At 47.5% G+C, this 17,915-nt stretch overlaps 1 protein-coding gene across 2 annotated transcripts in view; it reads right to left on the minus strand.

Annotated features, from left to right (window-relative positions):
- Window positions 1–16,286: 16,286 nt before the first annotated feature.
- Window positions 16,287–17,915, minus strand: part of IFFO1 (intermediate filament family orphan 1) — a 237,387-nt gene continuing 235,758 nt past the window's right edge. For both annotated transcript variants that reach the window (XM_069243097.1, XM_069243100.1), the window contains exon 10: window positions 16,287–17,848. The gene's annotated coding sequence lies outside the window, so the exon portion shown is untranslated. The remainder of the gene's footprint in view (window positions 17,849–17,915) is intronic.

Raw genomic sequence — 17,915 nt, forward strand, 5'->3', positions numbered from 1 at the left:
CCAGCAGGGCACTCCAGCTTAGTGGAGTTGCCCGCCCCCTCCGGCCACGGCCCCCACTTTTGGCGGCAAGGCTGGAGGGAACAAAGAAAGCAACAAGGAGGAGTCACTGGCCAGTCAGGACAGCCCCTAAGGTGTCCTGAGCTGAGGTGACTCTGACTTTTAGAAATCCTCCATCTTGCAGATGGAGGATTCCCCCAATAGGGTTAGGATTGTGACCCCCTCCCCTTGGGAGGAGGCACAAAGAGGGTGTACCCAACCTCAGGGCTAGTAGCCATTGGCTACTAACCCCCCAGACCTAAACACGCCCTTAAATTTAGTATTTAAGGGCTACCCTGAACCCTAGAAAATGAGATTCCTGCAACTACAAGAAGAAGGACTGCCTAGCTGAAAACCCCTGCAGAGGAAGACCAGAAGACGACAACTGCCTTGGCTCCAGAAACTCACCAGCCTGTCTCCTGCCTTCCAAAGATCCTGCTCCAGCGACGCCTTCCAAAGGGACCAGCGACCTCGACATCCTCTGAGGACTGCCCCTGCTTCGAAAAGACAAGAAACTCCCGAGGACAGCGGACCTGCTCCAAGAAAAGCTGCAACTTTGTTTCCAGCAGCTTTAAAGAACCCTGCAAGCTCCCCGCAAGAAGCGTGAGACTTGCAACACTGCACCCGGCGACCCCGACTCGGCTGGTGGCGATCCAACACCTCAGGAGGGACCCCAGGACTACTCTAAGACTGTGAGTACAAAAACCTGCCCCCCTGAGCCCCCACAGCGCCGCCTGCAGAGGGAATCCCGAGGCTTCCCCTGACCGCGACTCTTTGAATCCTAAGTCCCGACACCTGGGAGAGACCCTGCACCCGCAGCCCCCAGGACCTGAAGGACCGGACTTTCACTGGAGGAGTGACCCCCAGGAGTCCCTCTCCCTTGACCAAGTGGAGGTTTCCCCGAGGAACCCCCCCCTTGCCTGCCTGCAGCGCCGAAGAGATCCCTAGATCTCCCATTGACTTCCATTACAAACCCGACGCTTGTTTCTACACTGCACCCGGCCGCCCCCGCGCTGCTGAGGGTGAAATTTCTGTGTGGGCTTGTGTCCCCCCCGGTGCCCTACAAAACCCCCCTGGTCTGCCCTCCGAAGACGCGGGTACTTACCTGCAAGCAGACCGGAACCGGGGCACCCCCTTCTCTCCATTCTAGCCTATGTGTTTTGGGCACCACTTTGAACTCTGCACCTGACCGGCCCTGAGCTGCTGGTGTGGTGACTTTGGGGTTGCTCTGAACCCCCAACGGTGGGCTACCTTGGACCAAGAACTAAGCCCTGTAAGTGCCTTACTTACCTGGTTAACCTAACAAATACTTACCTCCCCTAGGAACTGTGAAAATTGCACTAAGTGTCCACTTTTAAAACAGCTATTTGTGAATAACTTGAAAAGTATACATGCAATTTTGATGATTTGAAGTTCCTAAAGTACTTACCTGCAATACCTTTCGAATGAGATATTACATGTAGAATTTGAACCTGTGGTTCTTAAAATAAACTAAGAAAAGATATTTTTCTATACAAAAACCTATTGGCTGGATTTGTCTCTGAGTGTGTGTACCTCATTTATTGTCTATGTGTATGTACAACAAATGCTTAACACTACTCCTTGGATAAGCCTACTGCTCGACCACACTACCACAAAATAGAGCATTAGTATTATCTCTTTTTGCCACTATCTTACCTCTAAGGGGAACCCTTGGACTCTGTGCATACTATTCCTTACTTTGAAATAGTGCATACAGAGCCAACTTCCTACAATATTGCATTTCATATGAGTGCATGGGCTCAAAAGGTGGCCCCATGAGTCGTGTTAAGACAATGTTGAGGTTCCATGAAGGAACTGGTGGTGTTCTTGGTGGTATAATTCTTTTTAGGCCTTCCATAAAGGCTTTAATGACTGGTATCCTAAACAGTGAAGTTGAGTGGGTAATTTGCAGGTAAGCTGAAATTGCAGTAAGATGTATCTTAATGGATGAAAAAGCTTGTTTTGACTTTTGCAAATGTAGCAAGTAGCTTACGATGTCTTTAGCAGATGCGTGTAAAGGTTGAATTTGATTGTTATGGCAATAATAAACGAACCTTTTCCACTTATTTGCATAGCAATGTCTAGTGGTTGGTTTCCTTGCTTTTTTATGACTTCCATACATTCTTGTGTAAGGTCTAAGTGTCCGAACTCTAAGACCTCAGGAGCCAAATTGCTAGATTCAGCGATGCTGGATTGGGGTGTCTGATCTGTTGATTGTGTTGAGTTAACAGATCTGGTCTGTTTGGTAGTTTGATATGAGGTACTACTGAGAGGTCTAGTAGTGTTGTGTACCAAGGTTGTCTTGCCCAAGTTGGTGCTATGAGTATGAGTTTGAGTTTGTTTTGACTCAACTTGTTTACCAGATATGGAAGAAGTGGGAGAGGGGGAAAAGCGTATGCAAATATCCCTGACCAACTCATCCATAATGCATTGCCCAGAGACTGATCTTGTGGGTACCTGGATGCGAAGTTTTGGCATTTTGCGTTTTATTTTGTTGCAAATAGGTCTATTTGTGGTGTCCCCCAATTTTGGAAGTACGTATGTAGTACTTGGGGGTGAATCTCCCATTCGTGGATCTGTTGGTGATCCCGAGAGAGATTGTCTGCTAACTGATTCTGAATCCCTGGAATGAATTGTGCTATTAGGCGAATGTGGTTGTGTATCGCCCAATGCCATATTTTCTGTGTCAGGAGACACAACTGTGTTGAGTGTGTCCCTCCCTGTTTGTTTAGGTAATACATCGTTGTCATGTTGACTGTTTTGACAAGAATGTGTTTGTGGCTTATTATTGGTTGAAATGCTTTTAACGCTAGAAATACTGACAATAGTTCTAGGTGATTTATGTGAAACTGTTTTTGCTGAGTGTTCCATTGTCCCTGAATGCTGTGTTGATTGAGGTGTGCTCCCCACCCTATCATAGAGGCATCTGTAGTTATTACGAATTGAGGCACTGGGTCTTGAAAAGGCCGCCCTTGGTTTAAATTTATATTGTTCCACCATTGAAGCGAGGTGTGTGTTTGGCGGTCTATCAACACTAGATCTATAAGTTGACCCTGTGCCTGTGACCATTGTGATGCTAGGCACTGTTGTAAGGGCCGCATGTGCAATCTTGCGTTTGGGACGATGGCTATGCATGAGGACATCATGCCTAGGAGTTTCATAATTATTTTGACTTGTATCCTTTGGTTTGGATACATGACCTGTATTACATTGTGAAATGTCTGTACCCTTTGTTGACTTGGAGTGGCAATCGCTCTTGCTGTGTCGATTGTTGCCCCTAAGTATTGCTGTGTCTGACACGGCTGAAGGTGTGACTTTGTGTAGTTGATTGAGAAACCTAGTTTGTGTAGGGTTTCTATGACGTACTTTGTGTGTTGTGAACACCGTTCTAGTGTGTTGGTTTTGATTAACCAATCGTCTAGGTACGGGAACACATGTATTTGCTGCCTTCTGATATGCGCAGCTACTACTGCCAGACATTTTGTAAAGACTCTTGGCGCAGTAGTTATTCCGAATGGCAACACTTTGAATTGGTAGTGTACCCCTTGGAATACAAAGCTTAGGTACTTTCTGTGTGAAGGATTGTAAGGAAATGCCTCCTTGGCATGGTTGCCCCCTGACTTTTTGCCTTTGCTGATGCTATGTTTACAATTGAAAGTGTGCTGAGGCCTGCTAACCAGGCCCCAGCACCAGTGTTCTTTCCCTAACCTGTACTTTTGTATCCACAATTGGCAGACCCTGGCATCCAGATAAGTCCCTTGTAACTGGTACTTCTGGTACCAAGGGCCCTGATGCCAAGGAAGGTCTCTAAGGGCTGCAGCATGTCTTATGCCACCCTGGAGACCTCTCACTCAGCACAGACACACTGCTTGCCAGCTTGTGTGTGCTAGTGAGGACAAAACGAGTAAGTCGACATGGCACTCCCCTCAGGGTGCCATGCCAGCCTCTCACTGCCTATGCAGTGTAGGTAAGACACCCCTCTAGCAGGCCTTACAGCCCTAAGGCAGGGTGCACTATACCATAGGTGAGGGTACCAGTGCATGAGCATGGTACCCCTACAGTGTCTAAACAAAACCTTAGACATTGTAAGTGCAGGGTAGCCATAAGAGTATATGGTCTGGGAGTCTGTCAAACACGAAATCCACAGCACCATAATGGCTACACTGAAAACTGGGAAGTTTGGTATCAAACTTCTCAGCACAATAAATGCACACTGATGCCAGTGTACATTTTATTGCAAAATACACCCCAGAGGGCACCTTAGAGGTGCCCCCTGAAACTTAACCGACTGTCTGTGTAGGCTGACTAGTTCCAGCAGCCTGCCACACTAGAGACATGTTGCTGGCCCCATGGGGAGAGTGCCTTTGTCACTCTGAGGCCAGTAACAAAGCCTGCACTGGGTGGAGATGCTAACACCTCCCCCAGGCAGGAGCTGTGACACCTGGCGGTGAGCCTCAAAGGCTCACCCCTTTGTCACAGCCCAGCAGGGCACTCCAGCTTAGTGGAGTTGCCCGCCCCCTCCGGCCACGGCCCCCACTTTTGGCGGCAAGGCTGGAGGGAACAAAGAAAGCAACAAGGAGGAGTCACTGGCCAGTCAGGACAGCCCCTAAGGTGTCCTGAGCTGAAGTGACTCTAACTTTTAGAAATCCTCCATCTTGCAGATGGAGGATTCCCCCAATAGGGTTAGGATTGTGACCCCCTCCCCTTGGGAGGAGGCACAAAGAGGGTGTACCCACCCTCAGGGTTAGTAGCCATTGGCTACTAACCCCCCAGACCTAAACACGCCCTTAAATGTAGTATTTAAGGGCTACCCTGAACCCTAGAAAATTAGATTCCTGCAACTACAAGAAGAAGGACTGCCCAGCTGAAAACCCCTGCAGAGGAAGACCAGAAGACGACAACTGCCTTGGCTCCAGAAACTCACCGGCCTGTCTCCTGCCTTCCAAAGATCCTGCTCCAGCGACGCCTTCCAAAGGGACCAGCGACCTCGACATCCTCTGAGGACTGCCCCTGCTTCGAAAAGACAAGAAACTCCCGAGGACAGCGGACCTGCTCCAAGAAAGGCTGCAACTTTGTTTCCAGCAGCCTTGAAAGAACCCTGCAACTCCCCGCAAGAAGCGTGAGACTTGCAACACTGCACCCGGCGACCCCGACTCGGCTGGTGGAGATCCAACACCTCAGGAGGGACCCCAGGACTACTCTGATACTGTGAGTACCAAAACCTGTCCCCCCTGAGCACCCACAGCGCCGCCTGCAGAGGGAATCCCGAGGCTTCCCCTGACCGCGACTCCTTGAACCCAAAACCCGACGCCTGGGGGAGACCCTGCACCCGCAGCCCCCAGGACCTGAAGGACCGGACTTTCACTGGAGAAGTGACCCCCAGGAGTCCCTCTCCCTTGCCCAAGTGGAGGTTTCCCCGAGGAACCCCCCCCTTGCCTGCCTGCAGCGCTGAAGAGATCCCTAGATCTCCCATAGACTAACACTACAAACCCGACGCTTGTTCTAACACTGCACCCGGCTGCCCCCGCGCCGCTGAGGGTGAAATTCCTGTGTGGGCTTGTGTCCCCCCCGGTGCCCTACAAAACCCCCCTGGTCTGCCCTCTGAAGACGCGGGTACTTACCTGCTGGCAGACTGGAACCGGGGCACCCCCTTCTCCATTGAAGCCTATGTGTTTTGGGCACCACTTTGAACTCTGCACCTGACCGGCCCTGAGCTGCTGGTGTGGTAACTTTGGGGTTGCTCTGAACCCCCAACGGTGGGCTACTTTGGACCAAGAACTAAGCCCTGTAAGTGTCCTACTTACCTGGTTAACCTAACAAATACTTACCTCCCCTAGGAACTGTGAAAATTGCACTAAGTGTCCACTTTTAAAACAGCTATTTGTCAATAACTTGAAAAGTATACATGCAATTTTTATGATTTAAAGTTCCTAAAGTACTTACCTGCAATACCTTTCGAATGAGATATTACATGTAGAATTTGAACCTGTGGTTCTTAAAATAAACTAAGAAAAGATATTTTTCTATACAAAAACCTATTGGCTGGATTTGTCTCTGAGTGTGTGTACCTCATTTATTGTCTATGTGTATGTGCAACAAATGCTTAACACTACTCCTTGGATAAGCCTACTGCTCGACCACACTACCACAAAATAGAGCATTAGTATTATCTCTTTTTACCACTATTTTACCTCTAAGGGGAACCCTTGGACTCTGTGCATGCTATTCCTTACTTTGAAATAGCACATACAGAGCCAACTTCCTACAGTGGGTGAGGAGTTTTAATTGTTCTTGTTAGTGTATGGGGAGCCAGGGTAGCTCCATCAGGTGTGATGTGATGTGAGAGCTGCGTGGGAGAAGTGATTCTGGCCATAGAGTCTGAATGGTCTGTAGCCTTTGGGCGAGTTTTTGTTGATCTCTGGCATAGAGGGTTTCCCATTGTCCTGCTTGCTTGTGACAAGGGATTGTGACTGTTTTTGGAGTACTGATTGGGAGCCATTTAAAAATCTTCTTCAGCATTGTCATGGTGTGAAGGCATAAGGCAGTGACAGCATTGACTAGGTCGTTCATGTTGAGTTTACTGTCAGTTATGATCCTGAGGTTCTTTGATGTTGGAGCTGGGGTTTATGTCGGTCCTACCTCTGTGGGACACCATGTGGAGTCCCACAGGGAAGTGCTGTTCCTGGAGATTATGATTCCAGTCTGTTCAGCTTCAGACAGTTGGTCTTTATCCAGTGATCGATTTCAGTCATGCAGGCAGTGAACTTGATCCTGGTACTAAGCGTTTTGTCCGTAAGGGAGAAAATGAGCTGTGTGTCATCAGCATAAGAAAGGATGTAGATGTTGCTGGCAAAAGGGATCTTGTATGCTTTGAAGAGGGGTGGGCTCAGGGAAGATCCTTGCCAAAACTTCAAAATGAGGTCGCTGGCATCCGAGGTATGGTGTGAGGCTATTTGACTGGCTCCTTCAAGTCACGGAGGAGCAGATTCATTGGAGTACTTATCCTTGTATTCCGAAGTCATGTAGGTGTTGGATGAGGATGGTGTAGAAGACCATGTTAAAAGCTGCAGAGAGGTCCACAAAGATAAGGGCTGCCATGTCTTTGCTCTCCAGTCATATAGATGTCATCTGTGGGGGCGATGAGGGCAGTTTCTATGCTGTGGTTTAGTCTGAAGCCTGACTGAGTGGTGTTGAGGAGTTGGGGCTCGTGGAGGTATTTGGTGAGGCGTCTTGATTTTCTCTAAGACCTTGACAGGAATGGCAGTAGAGCGATTGGTCTGTAGTTGGCGAGTGTTGAAAGGTCCGTGGAGGGTTTCTTCAGCAATAAGACAGTTGCATCTTTCCAAGCATCTGGGAAGCTTGCTAAAGAAGTTGAGGCATTAAGAATGGGTGTGAGCATGGTGCTGATGGCTTGCAGGTGGAGCAGGGGTCTGATGGAGCACCTGAGTTGATGGACATCATGGTGGAGGCAGTTACTTATGGGGTGATGATGGGCCATGTGGTTTGGATACGATTCAGAGGCATTTGGCGAGGTCTGTCAGGCCTGGTTGCAGTTGCTGTAAATGGCAGTGATTTTGTTGCTGGAGTATTGAGATTGTTGTAGAGGTCCTGTTAGTGAGTAATGGAATTGTGGGTGGCCACTAGTGAGGTGAAATCCTTCATGATGATGATATCGTCTTTGCTTCTGTGGTTGCTGGAATTGATGTAGTCTGCCAAAGTGTCACGTTCGGTAGCTGTACCATTTGGTGGTAGCATCTCAGGGTGGATTTGAATGTGCTCCTATTTGCATTGTCCTGGGTTGTTCTCCAATTGCTTTCCAGTTGTTTGCAGTGGCGCTTCATCAGTCTGAGTTTAATTGTTGTACTGCTGTGTTTGAGGGGGCCAGGGAGGCAGTGCAGGAGGTCATCCAATTGTTGAAATTCTTGATGGCTTTGGGGAGGCTGTGGCTTTGTTTGTGTCGGTAGGTCTTGGTAGCGGTGTTCCAGTCCCGGTCAGTGATGCTGTTCCAGTGTTCCTGTGGGTTGGTTTGACAGCGGTGCATGTATGTGTGGACCAGGACGGAGATGCTATAGGTGGTGTAGGAAGTTGGCTCTGTATATACTATCTTGAAGTGAGAGATAGTGTGCGCAGAGTCCAAGGTTCTCCTTAGAGGTAAGATAGTGGCAAAACTAGATAATTCTAATGCTCTATTTTGTGGTAGTGTGGTCGAGCAGTAGGCTTATCAGAGGGTAGTGTTAAGCATTTGTTGTATACACACAGGCAATAAATGAGGAACACAAACTCAAAGACTTAACTCCAGGCCAATAGTTTTTATATAGAAAAATATATTTTATTAATTTATTTTTAGAACCACAAGTTCAAGATTTGAAGTAAATACGTAAAATGCAAGATACTCCACAGAGGTAAGTTAGGAACTTTGAATTAGAGCAATAGCATACACAGTTTTAGTAAAAATGGCAATAAGCTTATTTTAAAAGTGGACACAGAGCAAAAATCAACAGTTCCTGGGGGAGGTAAGTAATGGTTAGTTTGTCAGGTAAGTAAGACCTTACAAGTCTAAGTTCCTGGGCATAGGCAGCCCACCGGTGGGGGTTCAAGGCAACCTCAAAGTTACCACACCAGCAGCACAGGGCCGGTCAGGTGCAGAGGTCAAAGAGGAGGCCAAAACACATAGGTGCCTATGAAGAACAGGGGTGCTCCGGTTCCAGTCTGCCAGCAGATAAGTATCCGCGTTTTCTGAGGGCAGACCAGGGGGTTTTATAGAGCAGTGGGGGGGACACAAGTAGGCACATAGTACACACTGTCAGTGGCACTGGGGCGGTTGGGTGCAGTGTGCAAAGCAGGTGTCGGGTTTTGTATAGGATTCAATGGAGGGACCCAGGGGTCACTCTAGCGGTGCAGGCAGGGCACCAGGGGTGCTTCTCGGGCCAGCCACCGACTGGGCTAGGCAGAAGGTCACCTGGTGGTCACTCCTGCACTGAAGTTCGCTTCCTTCTGGTCCTGGGGGCTGCGGGTGCAGAGCTTGGTGCAGGCGTTGGGTTCCTTGTTACAGGCAGTCGCGGTCAGGGGGAGCCTCTGGATTCTCTCTGCATGCGTTGCTGTGGAGGTCCAAGGGGGTCGTCTCAGGCTACTCACGAGGTCGCAGTCACCTGGGAGTCCTCCCTGTGGTGTTGGTTCTCTGGAGCTCGAGCCTGGGGCGTTGGGTGCAGAGGATGAAGTCTCATGCTTCCGGCGAGAAGAGTGAAGTCTCTAGAAGTTGCAAGAAAGTTGCAAAAGTTGTTTCTGTTGTTGAGCAGAGCCGCTACTCACGGGAGTTTCTTGGTCCCTTGGTTCAGGGCAGTCCTCTGAGGCTTCAGAGGTCGCTGGTCCCTGTCGGATGCGTCACTGTTGCAGTTTTCTTCGAGTCAGGAGACAGGCCGGTAGGGCTGGGGCCAAAGCAGTTGTCGTCTCTGCAGGGCTTTCAGGTCAACAGTCCTTCTTGTTTCAGGTTGCAGGAATCTGATTTCCTGGGTTCTGGGGTGACCCTAAATACTAAATTTAGGGGTTTGTTTAGGTCGGGGGGGCAGTAGCCAATGGCTACTGTCCTTCAGGGGGGCTACACCCTCTTTGTGCCTCCTCCCTGAGGGGAGGGCGGCACATCCCTAATTCTATTGGGGGAATCCTCCAAACTTAAGATGGAGGATTTCCAAAGGCAGGGGTCACCTCAGCTCAGGACACCTTAGGGGCTGTCCTGACTGGTGGGTGACTCCTCCTTGTTTTTCTCATTATCTCCTCCAGCCTTGCCGCCAAAAGTGGGGCGGGCATCTCCACTAACTGGGATGCCCTGGGGCGCTGTAACAAAAGGGGTGAGCCTTTGAGGCTCACCGGCAGGTGTTACAATTCCTGCAGGGGGAGGTGAGAAGCACCTCCACCCAGTACAGGCTTTGTTACTGGCCACAGAGTGACAAAGGCACTCTCTCCATGTGGCCAGCATCTCATCTGGGTGTGGCAGGCTGGCAGAAACTAGTCAGCCTAGCACTAGGAGTCAGACTGGTATTCAGGGGGCATCTCTAAGATGCCCTCTGGGTGTATTTTACAATAAATTCCACACTGGCATCAGTGTGCCCTTATTGTGCTGAGAAGTTTGATTCCAAACTTCCCAGATTTCAGTGTAGCTATTATGGACCTGTGGAGTTCGTGTTTGACAGACTCCCAGACCATATACTCTTTATGGCTACCCTGCACTTACAATGTCTAGGGTTTTGCTTAGACACTGTAGGGGCATAGTGCTAATGCACATATGCCCTCACCTGTGGTATAGTGCACCCTGCCTTAGGGCTGTAAGGCCTGCTAGAGGGGTGACTTACCTATGCCACAGGCAGTGTGAGGTTGGCATGACACTGAGGGGAGTGCCATGTCGACTTAGTCATTTTCTCCCCACCAGCACACACAAGCTGTGAGGCAGTGTGCATGTGCGGAGTGAGGGGTCCCTAGGGTGGCATAAGACATGCAGCAGCCCTTAGAGACCTTCCCTGGCAAGGGACTTATCTGAGTGCCAGGGCTGTGCCAATTGTGGAAGTAAAGGTACAGTTTAGGGAAAGAACACTGGTGCTGGGGCCTGGTTAGCAGGGTCCCAACACACTTTCAATCATAACTGGCATCAGCAAAAGGCAAAAAGTCAGGGGGTAACCATCCCAAGGAGGCATTTCCTTACAGGTGGTCAGGGCATGGTCTGGCCAGGAGACAGGTGTGGGTTCTCCATCTTGGATTTTTGTGAAGATTATGAAAATAGGGTCCAATAGGTGTCCTGCAGCATGGGTAAGTCCCTTACTTGTTGGGTGAGGCCTAGGCTTCCAAGGTCTTTGATGAGTGCTTTTGAGTTGGGGTCATTATGGTCTTCCAGATGGAAGTTCACTTTTCTGAGTAGGATGTAATTGCTAGTGTAGAGAGTGAGTACTGCAAAGAGGTCTGTAATGGTGTCGGTAAAGTTTGTGCATGGTTCAGGTGGCCTGTAGTTGAGAGTGCCACTTAGGGTGAAATTGTCCATGATGTAAAGCTTGAAAGATCGGAGTTCCTTGTTGGAGGATAACTTGTCCGTTAGGGTGGAGCAGCTGAGGAGCTTTTGTGGATGGTGGCAATTCCACCTCCAAGCTTATAAAGTATGACTTGCCTGGTGATTTTTTAGCTGGGAAGCCAGCAAAGGAAGGAAAAGTGTGTTTGGTGAGTGAGCAGGTGCTGAGGAACATGCATGTGAACGTGGAGTATTGTGTAGGTGGTTGCAGGATTGTGTTACAGAGTGAGGTGTTGAGTGCTGTCAGTGTGTGTGTGGTGTGTGTTGGGTGTTGGTAAGTCCATAGAAACTTGCAGGAAGGGTAGGGTAACACACCCTCAGTGTTGTATGGTGGAGTGAGGGAGCAGCATGGAGACTGGCTGCCAGGGTTAATGGCGTGAAGGGCTGTAGCGACAGGAGGGTCGAGGACCAGGGTTCCTCTAGTGTTGGGCTCAAAACTTACAACTTGTTTTTCTTCAAAGAAGTTTGAGTCACAAGACATTTTTGACTCTACCCTTTGACCACAGTGCACCAGCACACTGGCTGCACCGCATATTGTGTTCTGCTAAGTGGGCAAAGAGTGTAAGTGGAGTGCTGTGTCAAAGAAAGAGTGTGGTGTGCATTTTAAAGAGAGTTAAAATATCTATGATCATAGTTTACTTCCGGGGAGGAGTTTGGTCACGTGACTCTATAGCATTACATGCTATTAACAGCAAGTGTCACGCTAAGTAACATTTTCTGTTATGACGGGTGGCTGTAGATACACATGCTCCCGCTCTAAAGTTGTCACTAGTAAGCATATGACACAGATGTTTGAAAAAGTGTCCTTAAGACTGCTTGACCAACTAAAGCCTGTTGGACGGGCAAGAATATTGACATTAGAGATGGCACAACACCTCTGTAGCCTGACGGAGGCTACAACTTAAAAAAAAAATAATGCTCTCTTGACCTTCAGAAGAATGCAAACTCCTCCCGTGGAGAAGATGGCCCCCAGGCTTTCTCTTCTTAAGCAGAAGGAATGTTGGCAGGCCCAGCTTCCTCCTCCTTCCTGACTTGTTCTGAAAATGCTGGGTGTCTCCGATGAGGCTTGCTTTTGCATTGTGTGGTAATCTGTGCCTCATGCCTTAAGGTTTTTTTGCAGCGAAAGGCGAGGCAGGCATCGCACGAAGTCTTCACATGTTTGGGGTAGACAGAGGTTGCAGACCTCGTGATGTTCACTCCAGGGGACTTTGGTGTTGCACCTAGGGTAGAAGTGGGAACACTGCCCTAGCTGCTTTCTCAAAGAAGCTTCAGCAAAGAAGAGAGGATGTTGGCTTGAGGCAACGATGCGTCAAACGGCTTCCGCTGTTGACCACTGGATCTGACGTCCTTGTGTCACAAGAAGGAGCTTTCATCAGCACAGCATCGCAGGATTTTGTTTCAGTGGGAATTGGGAGCTGATGGAACCCAGAAGAAAGACCTGGTGCGTATCACCGCATCTATCTCAGAGTAATGTTCTGGAACCTCCAAGCCAAATGGCGAGAGAAAACAAACTGAGGTGGGGCCAGTGTGAAGGTGCATTGTGGAAAATGGTTGGAGTCACAACAGGTCTAATGACTTGAAATTCTTGTATGAAGAAAAGTTGAAAATGTGAGGGCCCAACATGAGATAGAAGTATGCAAAGCATGTGTATCTACAGTCACACATTCTACCAAGGGATATATATCTTGTAAGTTCATCATATCTGCCATTTTTTTTCCAAAATTATATAGAGGCACAGTCGTTATGTATTTTCATTAAAATATACTTTAGTTAGAAAATCATTGCTGAAAGCCCATGAATTGTTTTAGTAGTTGTTGGGAAATTGGGAAAGTTTATCATTTTTAAAAAACGTTGGCCCATATTTATACTTTTTTAGCGCCACATTTGAATCATTTTTTGATGCAAAAGCGGCGAAAACTTACAAAATACAATTATATTTTGTAAGTTTGCTCCGCTTTTGCATCAAAAAATTACGCAAATGCAGCATTAAAAAAGAATAAATATGGGCCTTTGTTCCATAAGTTGGAAATTGATAGAGGGATGCTACTTTTTTCCTTTAAAATGGTTCCTTTATCTTTTGGATTTATTTGTTTCCAGATTTAAAGATCCTGTTTGTAGTGCACTGACCAATACTTAGCTCTGCTTAACTTGTATACAGAAGTATCTCTTAACTTGCACCCCACATTGTATGCTTAAATCAGCTCCTCTGGAAAGCACACATCAGTGGAAAACATTTCTCCAGTATTGGGTCTTTCATAGATTCGCAAGCTTGAATCATCCCCATCGTCGAAGAGGGAGCCCCATGGTACCTTAAAATAGCAGTTTAAAGAAACTTTCCATAGAAAACAATCTTAAAGTACATTCACTTTTATAGCTTTTTTGCATTATTAGAAAAAACCCAAGTCCAGCCAATCAGGCGACAGCACCCTCTAGAACCCTCAGCACAAAAGCTCCACTCTCTCAGATTTTCTACCGCATGTCGTGCGAAGAGAGTCTCCCTGAGGTCTGCTCAGTTTTTCCTCAGATATTACTAAAGAAGGGCTCTTCAGATCCTGCAAAACCTGTAGGAAGAAGAAACTACACGTGGATGATCCACATAAAAGCTGCCTATGCTGCCTCCATCCAGACCACAAACCTAAGGACTGTAAGGTATGCAGAACTTTCTCTACCAAGACCCCTAGAGATAGAGAGGCGAGGCTTCTTTTGTGGTAACAGAAATCCAAGTCACAAACAGAAATCTCCTCAGATGAAAGTTATACCTCTTCTCACTTTAAGAAAAGGGCAATGCCTTATGGCCAGGGGACCTCTGAGGCAGCTAGAAAAGCCCTTAAAACTCACCACCATAGGCTCTCGGGCAGTGGCAAAAAGGAGAAATCGGTAAAAGTCTCCACAAAACCTTCTTCTGAGCCCTCAGCTTCATCTGTGAGGCCTTCAGCACATTCTTCCATACTGTTGATTTCGTCGATGGCGATGGTAACGACTGCGTCATCGATGAGACCTCCGACAATGACTATGATTGTAGTGTATAAACCTTTCCATTTTGCTGAAACGCAGGCGTGTATAGTGAGTTTTCTGGCCTCTTATTGAATAGTCATACATTCCTCTTGAAAGTTAAGGTAGCTAAACTCTAGCAACTCAGTTGCCTGATTGTGCTCATCTGGGACTATGAGTTGACCTTGATGATGGTGAGAAGGTACAGCCTGATTGCTTCTCATTGGGACTGATTGACATCTCTAGGAGCATTAGGTAGCAGGTCTGCTTGTCCAGGTTGGCACTCCTAGGATGAGGGTCATGGACACTTGCTTCATCTTCCTTATCACGTACAGGATGAGGAAAAGAGGTGGAAAAGTGTAAGCAAATGTGTCTGACCAGTTCATCCATAGTGCATTGCTGATGGACTCTGGGTGCAGATACTAGGCAATGAGACTCTGCCATTTAGGGCAGTGGCGAACAGGTCTGTTGTGGTAGTTGCCCAGTGTTTGAAGCATTTTTGGAGGACTTGCGGGTGGAGTTCCCATTCATGGACATCTTGGTTAGTCTGCAGAGGTGATCTGTAAAATCGTTCTCTATTCCTGGGAGATGCAGTGAATGTTTTTTTTAGGTGTCTTATGCCAGATCTCCTGTGTCATGTAAGAAAGCTTGCCCATCTAACCCCACTTCTGGATGTCGATCATAGCTGTCATGTTGTCTAATTTTATGATTACCTTTTTCGCCTCATAGAAGTTGGAGAAAGCCTCTGAATGCTACCTTGGTGGTTAAAATTCTGCATGGTTGATGTGACAGCCCCAGTGCTTTGGAGCCCAAGCGCCTTGAATTGTCATCTGGTGGATGTAAGCTCCCTACCTGACCAAAAAGGCATCACTGGGGATGGTCACCTGTGGAAGGAGTTCTAGGAATTTCCTGCAGAGTAACAGGTTGTTGCTGTTCCACTGAAAGGGAGAATGCTTGGACTTGATCGTTACCAGCACTGCATCCTCCCAATGCCTTTCCGCTTCTGTCCACTACCATGAGAGGCACTCTTGTACTGGGCGCATGTGTATCCTGGTGTTTGGTGCAGTCACTATACCCAAAGCCATCATTCCAAAACAGTTCCAAAAGAGGCAGGAGATTTTGGAATGCTAATATCCTCAATTGCTTGAAATATGCTTTGTCTGTTTCCGCATTTAGAATAGAACTGACAAAGGGCTGAATGTGTTGGTGTTGAAGATGTGACTAATGCATTGATGGTAAAAGCTAGGTTGTGAAGTAAAGGCACTGCTAGCTCAGTGCATGCTAAGCACTGTGTTTACTGATGCTCTTTATCAACCAATTGCCTAAAGATGGAAACATGTGAATGGCATTCCTGTGCATATGGCCTATGACTCCCAGACACTTTGTAAACACCCTTGGAGCTGTAGTAACTCCAAAGGGCACCACATTAAACTGGTAGTGTCTTCCACTTACCTCAAAGCAAGTCCACTGGGTGTATAGGGATGGGGGTATGGGCTTTTCAGGTCCAGCACCGACATAAAGTTGCCTTGGCGCTGCAGTGGGGATGACACCTTGTAGGGTGACCATGTGAAACCATTCTTCAGAGATTAACTTTGTTTAATGGTTGGAGGTCGATCAGACGGACTGAGCCATCTTTTTTTTTTTGGAAGGACAAAATCAAGGGAGTGCATCCCTTCTCCTCATTGGTTCTTTGATGCCCTTTGTTAGGAGTGCCTGCGACTTTTCCTTCAGAAGAGGAAGGTGATCTGAACCCAGTATATGATGGTGTGGGAAGGGAGGGGGGTTGAAATTCCAGGCAGTACCTTTCTCTCGCAATTAGAGAGCACCCACTGGTCTGATGTAATGCTTTTCCAGTGTGACAGAAAATGCATAATCCTTCATCCCCACAAATGTGATGGGGAAAGGAAGGGCAGTCACTGTTATGTAGCAAAGAAACTACTGCGGTGCAGCCGCCACATTTCACACTCCCATTGCCTCTCTAGGCTTCCCTTTAATAGGATTTAGACCAGAGATACTCAAAGTATGACCCTTGGGCCGCATGCGGCCCTCCTGACCTTTCCATGCGGCCCCTGGTCAACAGCAGCACTGGGCTGCTGTTTACTCGACTCAGCACAATGATTAAAAAGATGTTAAATAATTAGGCAAGCCTTCATTTAAACATTAATTGAAGGCAAAGAAAGGCAGTAACTAGGTTGTCATGCACCTTTAACTTTAGAAACACCTTCATATTTAAAGACCTATTGCAGCAAAAGTGTAAAACATGATAAGGTCTCTTAAAAAAAAAAAAAAAATTGTATTTCATTAACATGCAGAGATGTTTCCCCTTAGTACATCAGATTATATCAGTGCATTGAGAAATATTTTCTTTTTAAGCGACTGTTTTCAAACATAAATTCAAAAACATTAATATCCCCCCTGCCCCCACAATGAAACCAATGCCAGCAGTGAACTGAGGCAAATCAGTTGTCACCCTTTGGATGGCCTGGGTTCCTATTATACATGAACAACATTATAGTTTATTAAATCAAACACAGGAGAAGGTTTTAGACATTGCATATCCTGAAGTCATGTATTTTGAGGTTTCATTACATGCAATAATGAAGAAAAAGGAGGAAAGGTGAAATAAAACAATTGCCTAGGATCATACAATTTGGTAAAGTGGGGACGCACGGATTAATCGCAGGTTTTATGATTTCACATTGTGCAGTTCAGCCACTAAATGTATATTCTTCACTTCCCCTACGTCCACCATACTGCCAGCCCCCAGCACTCTTTATCCCCCCTTTCACTCACCCCCACAAACCTGCACCCTGCTAGCATCCATGCTGCCCTCGGTCACATTACTAACAAAAACTTGTGGCACCTGGGAAGGTTTGAGAGTATCCATGATTTACACTGTTTGGAGGCCTAAAAGCGTTGCTGGTAGGACTGATAGGAGGATCTCTGCTAAATAGGAAGATCTCTGCTAAAAGGCTCCTTCAAGGTGTCCCGTGGGAAGTAAGGTCTACCTGGGTTGGAGTTGACATCCTGTGTGTCTGGTGGCGGGGAATGTGGAGGCAAAGGAGAAGGTTGCGGAGGAGGTGTGGTAGTGGTGGAAAGCGTGTAAGGCTAAAAGCGGCTTGTCTAAACCTTTTGAGGCTTGATAGTGTAGCGGAATGAAATTAGATTCTTCCTCCAAGGCAAGGTGTCTCTTTTCCGGAAGGGAGATAAGTCCTGGAGCCAGACCCTGGGCCAGTACTTTGCCATGGTGATTAAGGAGTTTCTTCTGTTTTTCATACAGGACAGCTTGAAGTTTTTGAAGATTGACCCCGCTGAGTTGTTAAACCTCGAAGGAGCCTTCTGCTCTGACTTTGGTTAGTGATGCTGGTTTCTGATGGCTTCAGTACAGAGTGAGGCTTTTAGGTAACAAGAGTGCGATGGATATGGTCGGGGTTCTGTGTCCTCTGGTGGGGCTTTACTCAACATCAAAAAAGCCTTTGGAATTTACAATGTATCCGCTGAAGGTTAGGGACTCAAATGTTTATGCCTCTTTCAGCTCAGCTGTGGGCTCGATGCCTGATTCCTGTGGGATTTGGCTGCTTAGTGCTTGAAGGTGACCTTGAGGCTCCACTGTTGTGTTGCACATGGTGTAACCCTGGTCTTCTGCCCCGAGCCTGATGCATTATGTGGTGCTTGGTTGAGGATATAGATCTCCCAGTCGAAGTCAGGGGACTCGGAGAGCAGGGCCTTGCTGTCTTCTTGTTTCTGCCCCTGGGAAACACAGAAAGGATATGCTTTTTTATATAGTGGTGGTCAATAGTGCAGAAGAACACCCTGA

Source organism: Pleurodeles waltl, chromosome 7 (assembly GCF_031143425.1).
Source record: "Pleurodeles waltl isolate 20211129_DDA chromosome 7, aPleWal1.hap1.20221129, whole genome shotgun sequence".
Classification (NCBI taxonomy): domain Eukaryota; kingdom Metazoa; phylum Chordata; class Amphibia; order Caudata; family Salamandridae; genus Pleurodeles; species Pleurodeles waltl.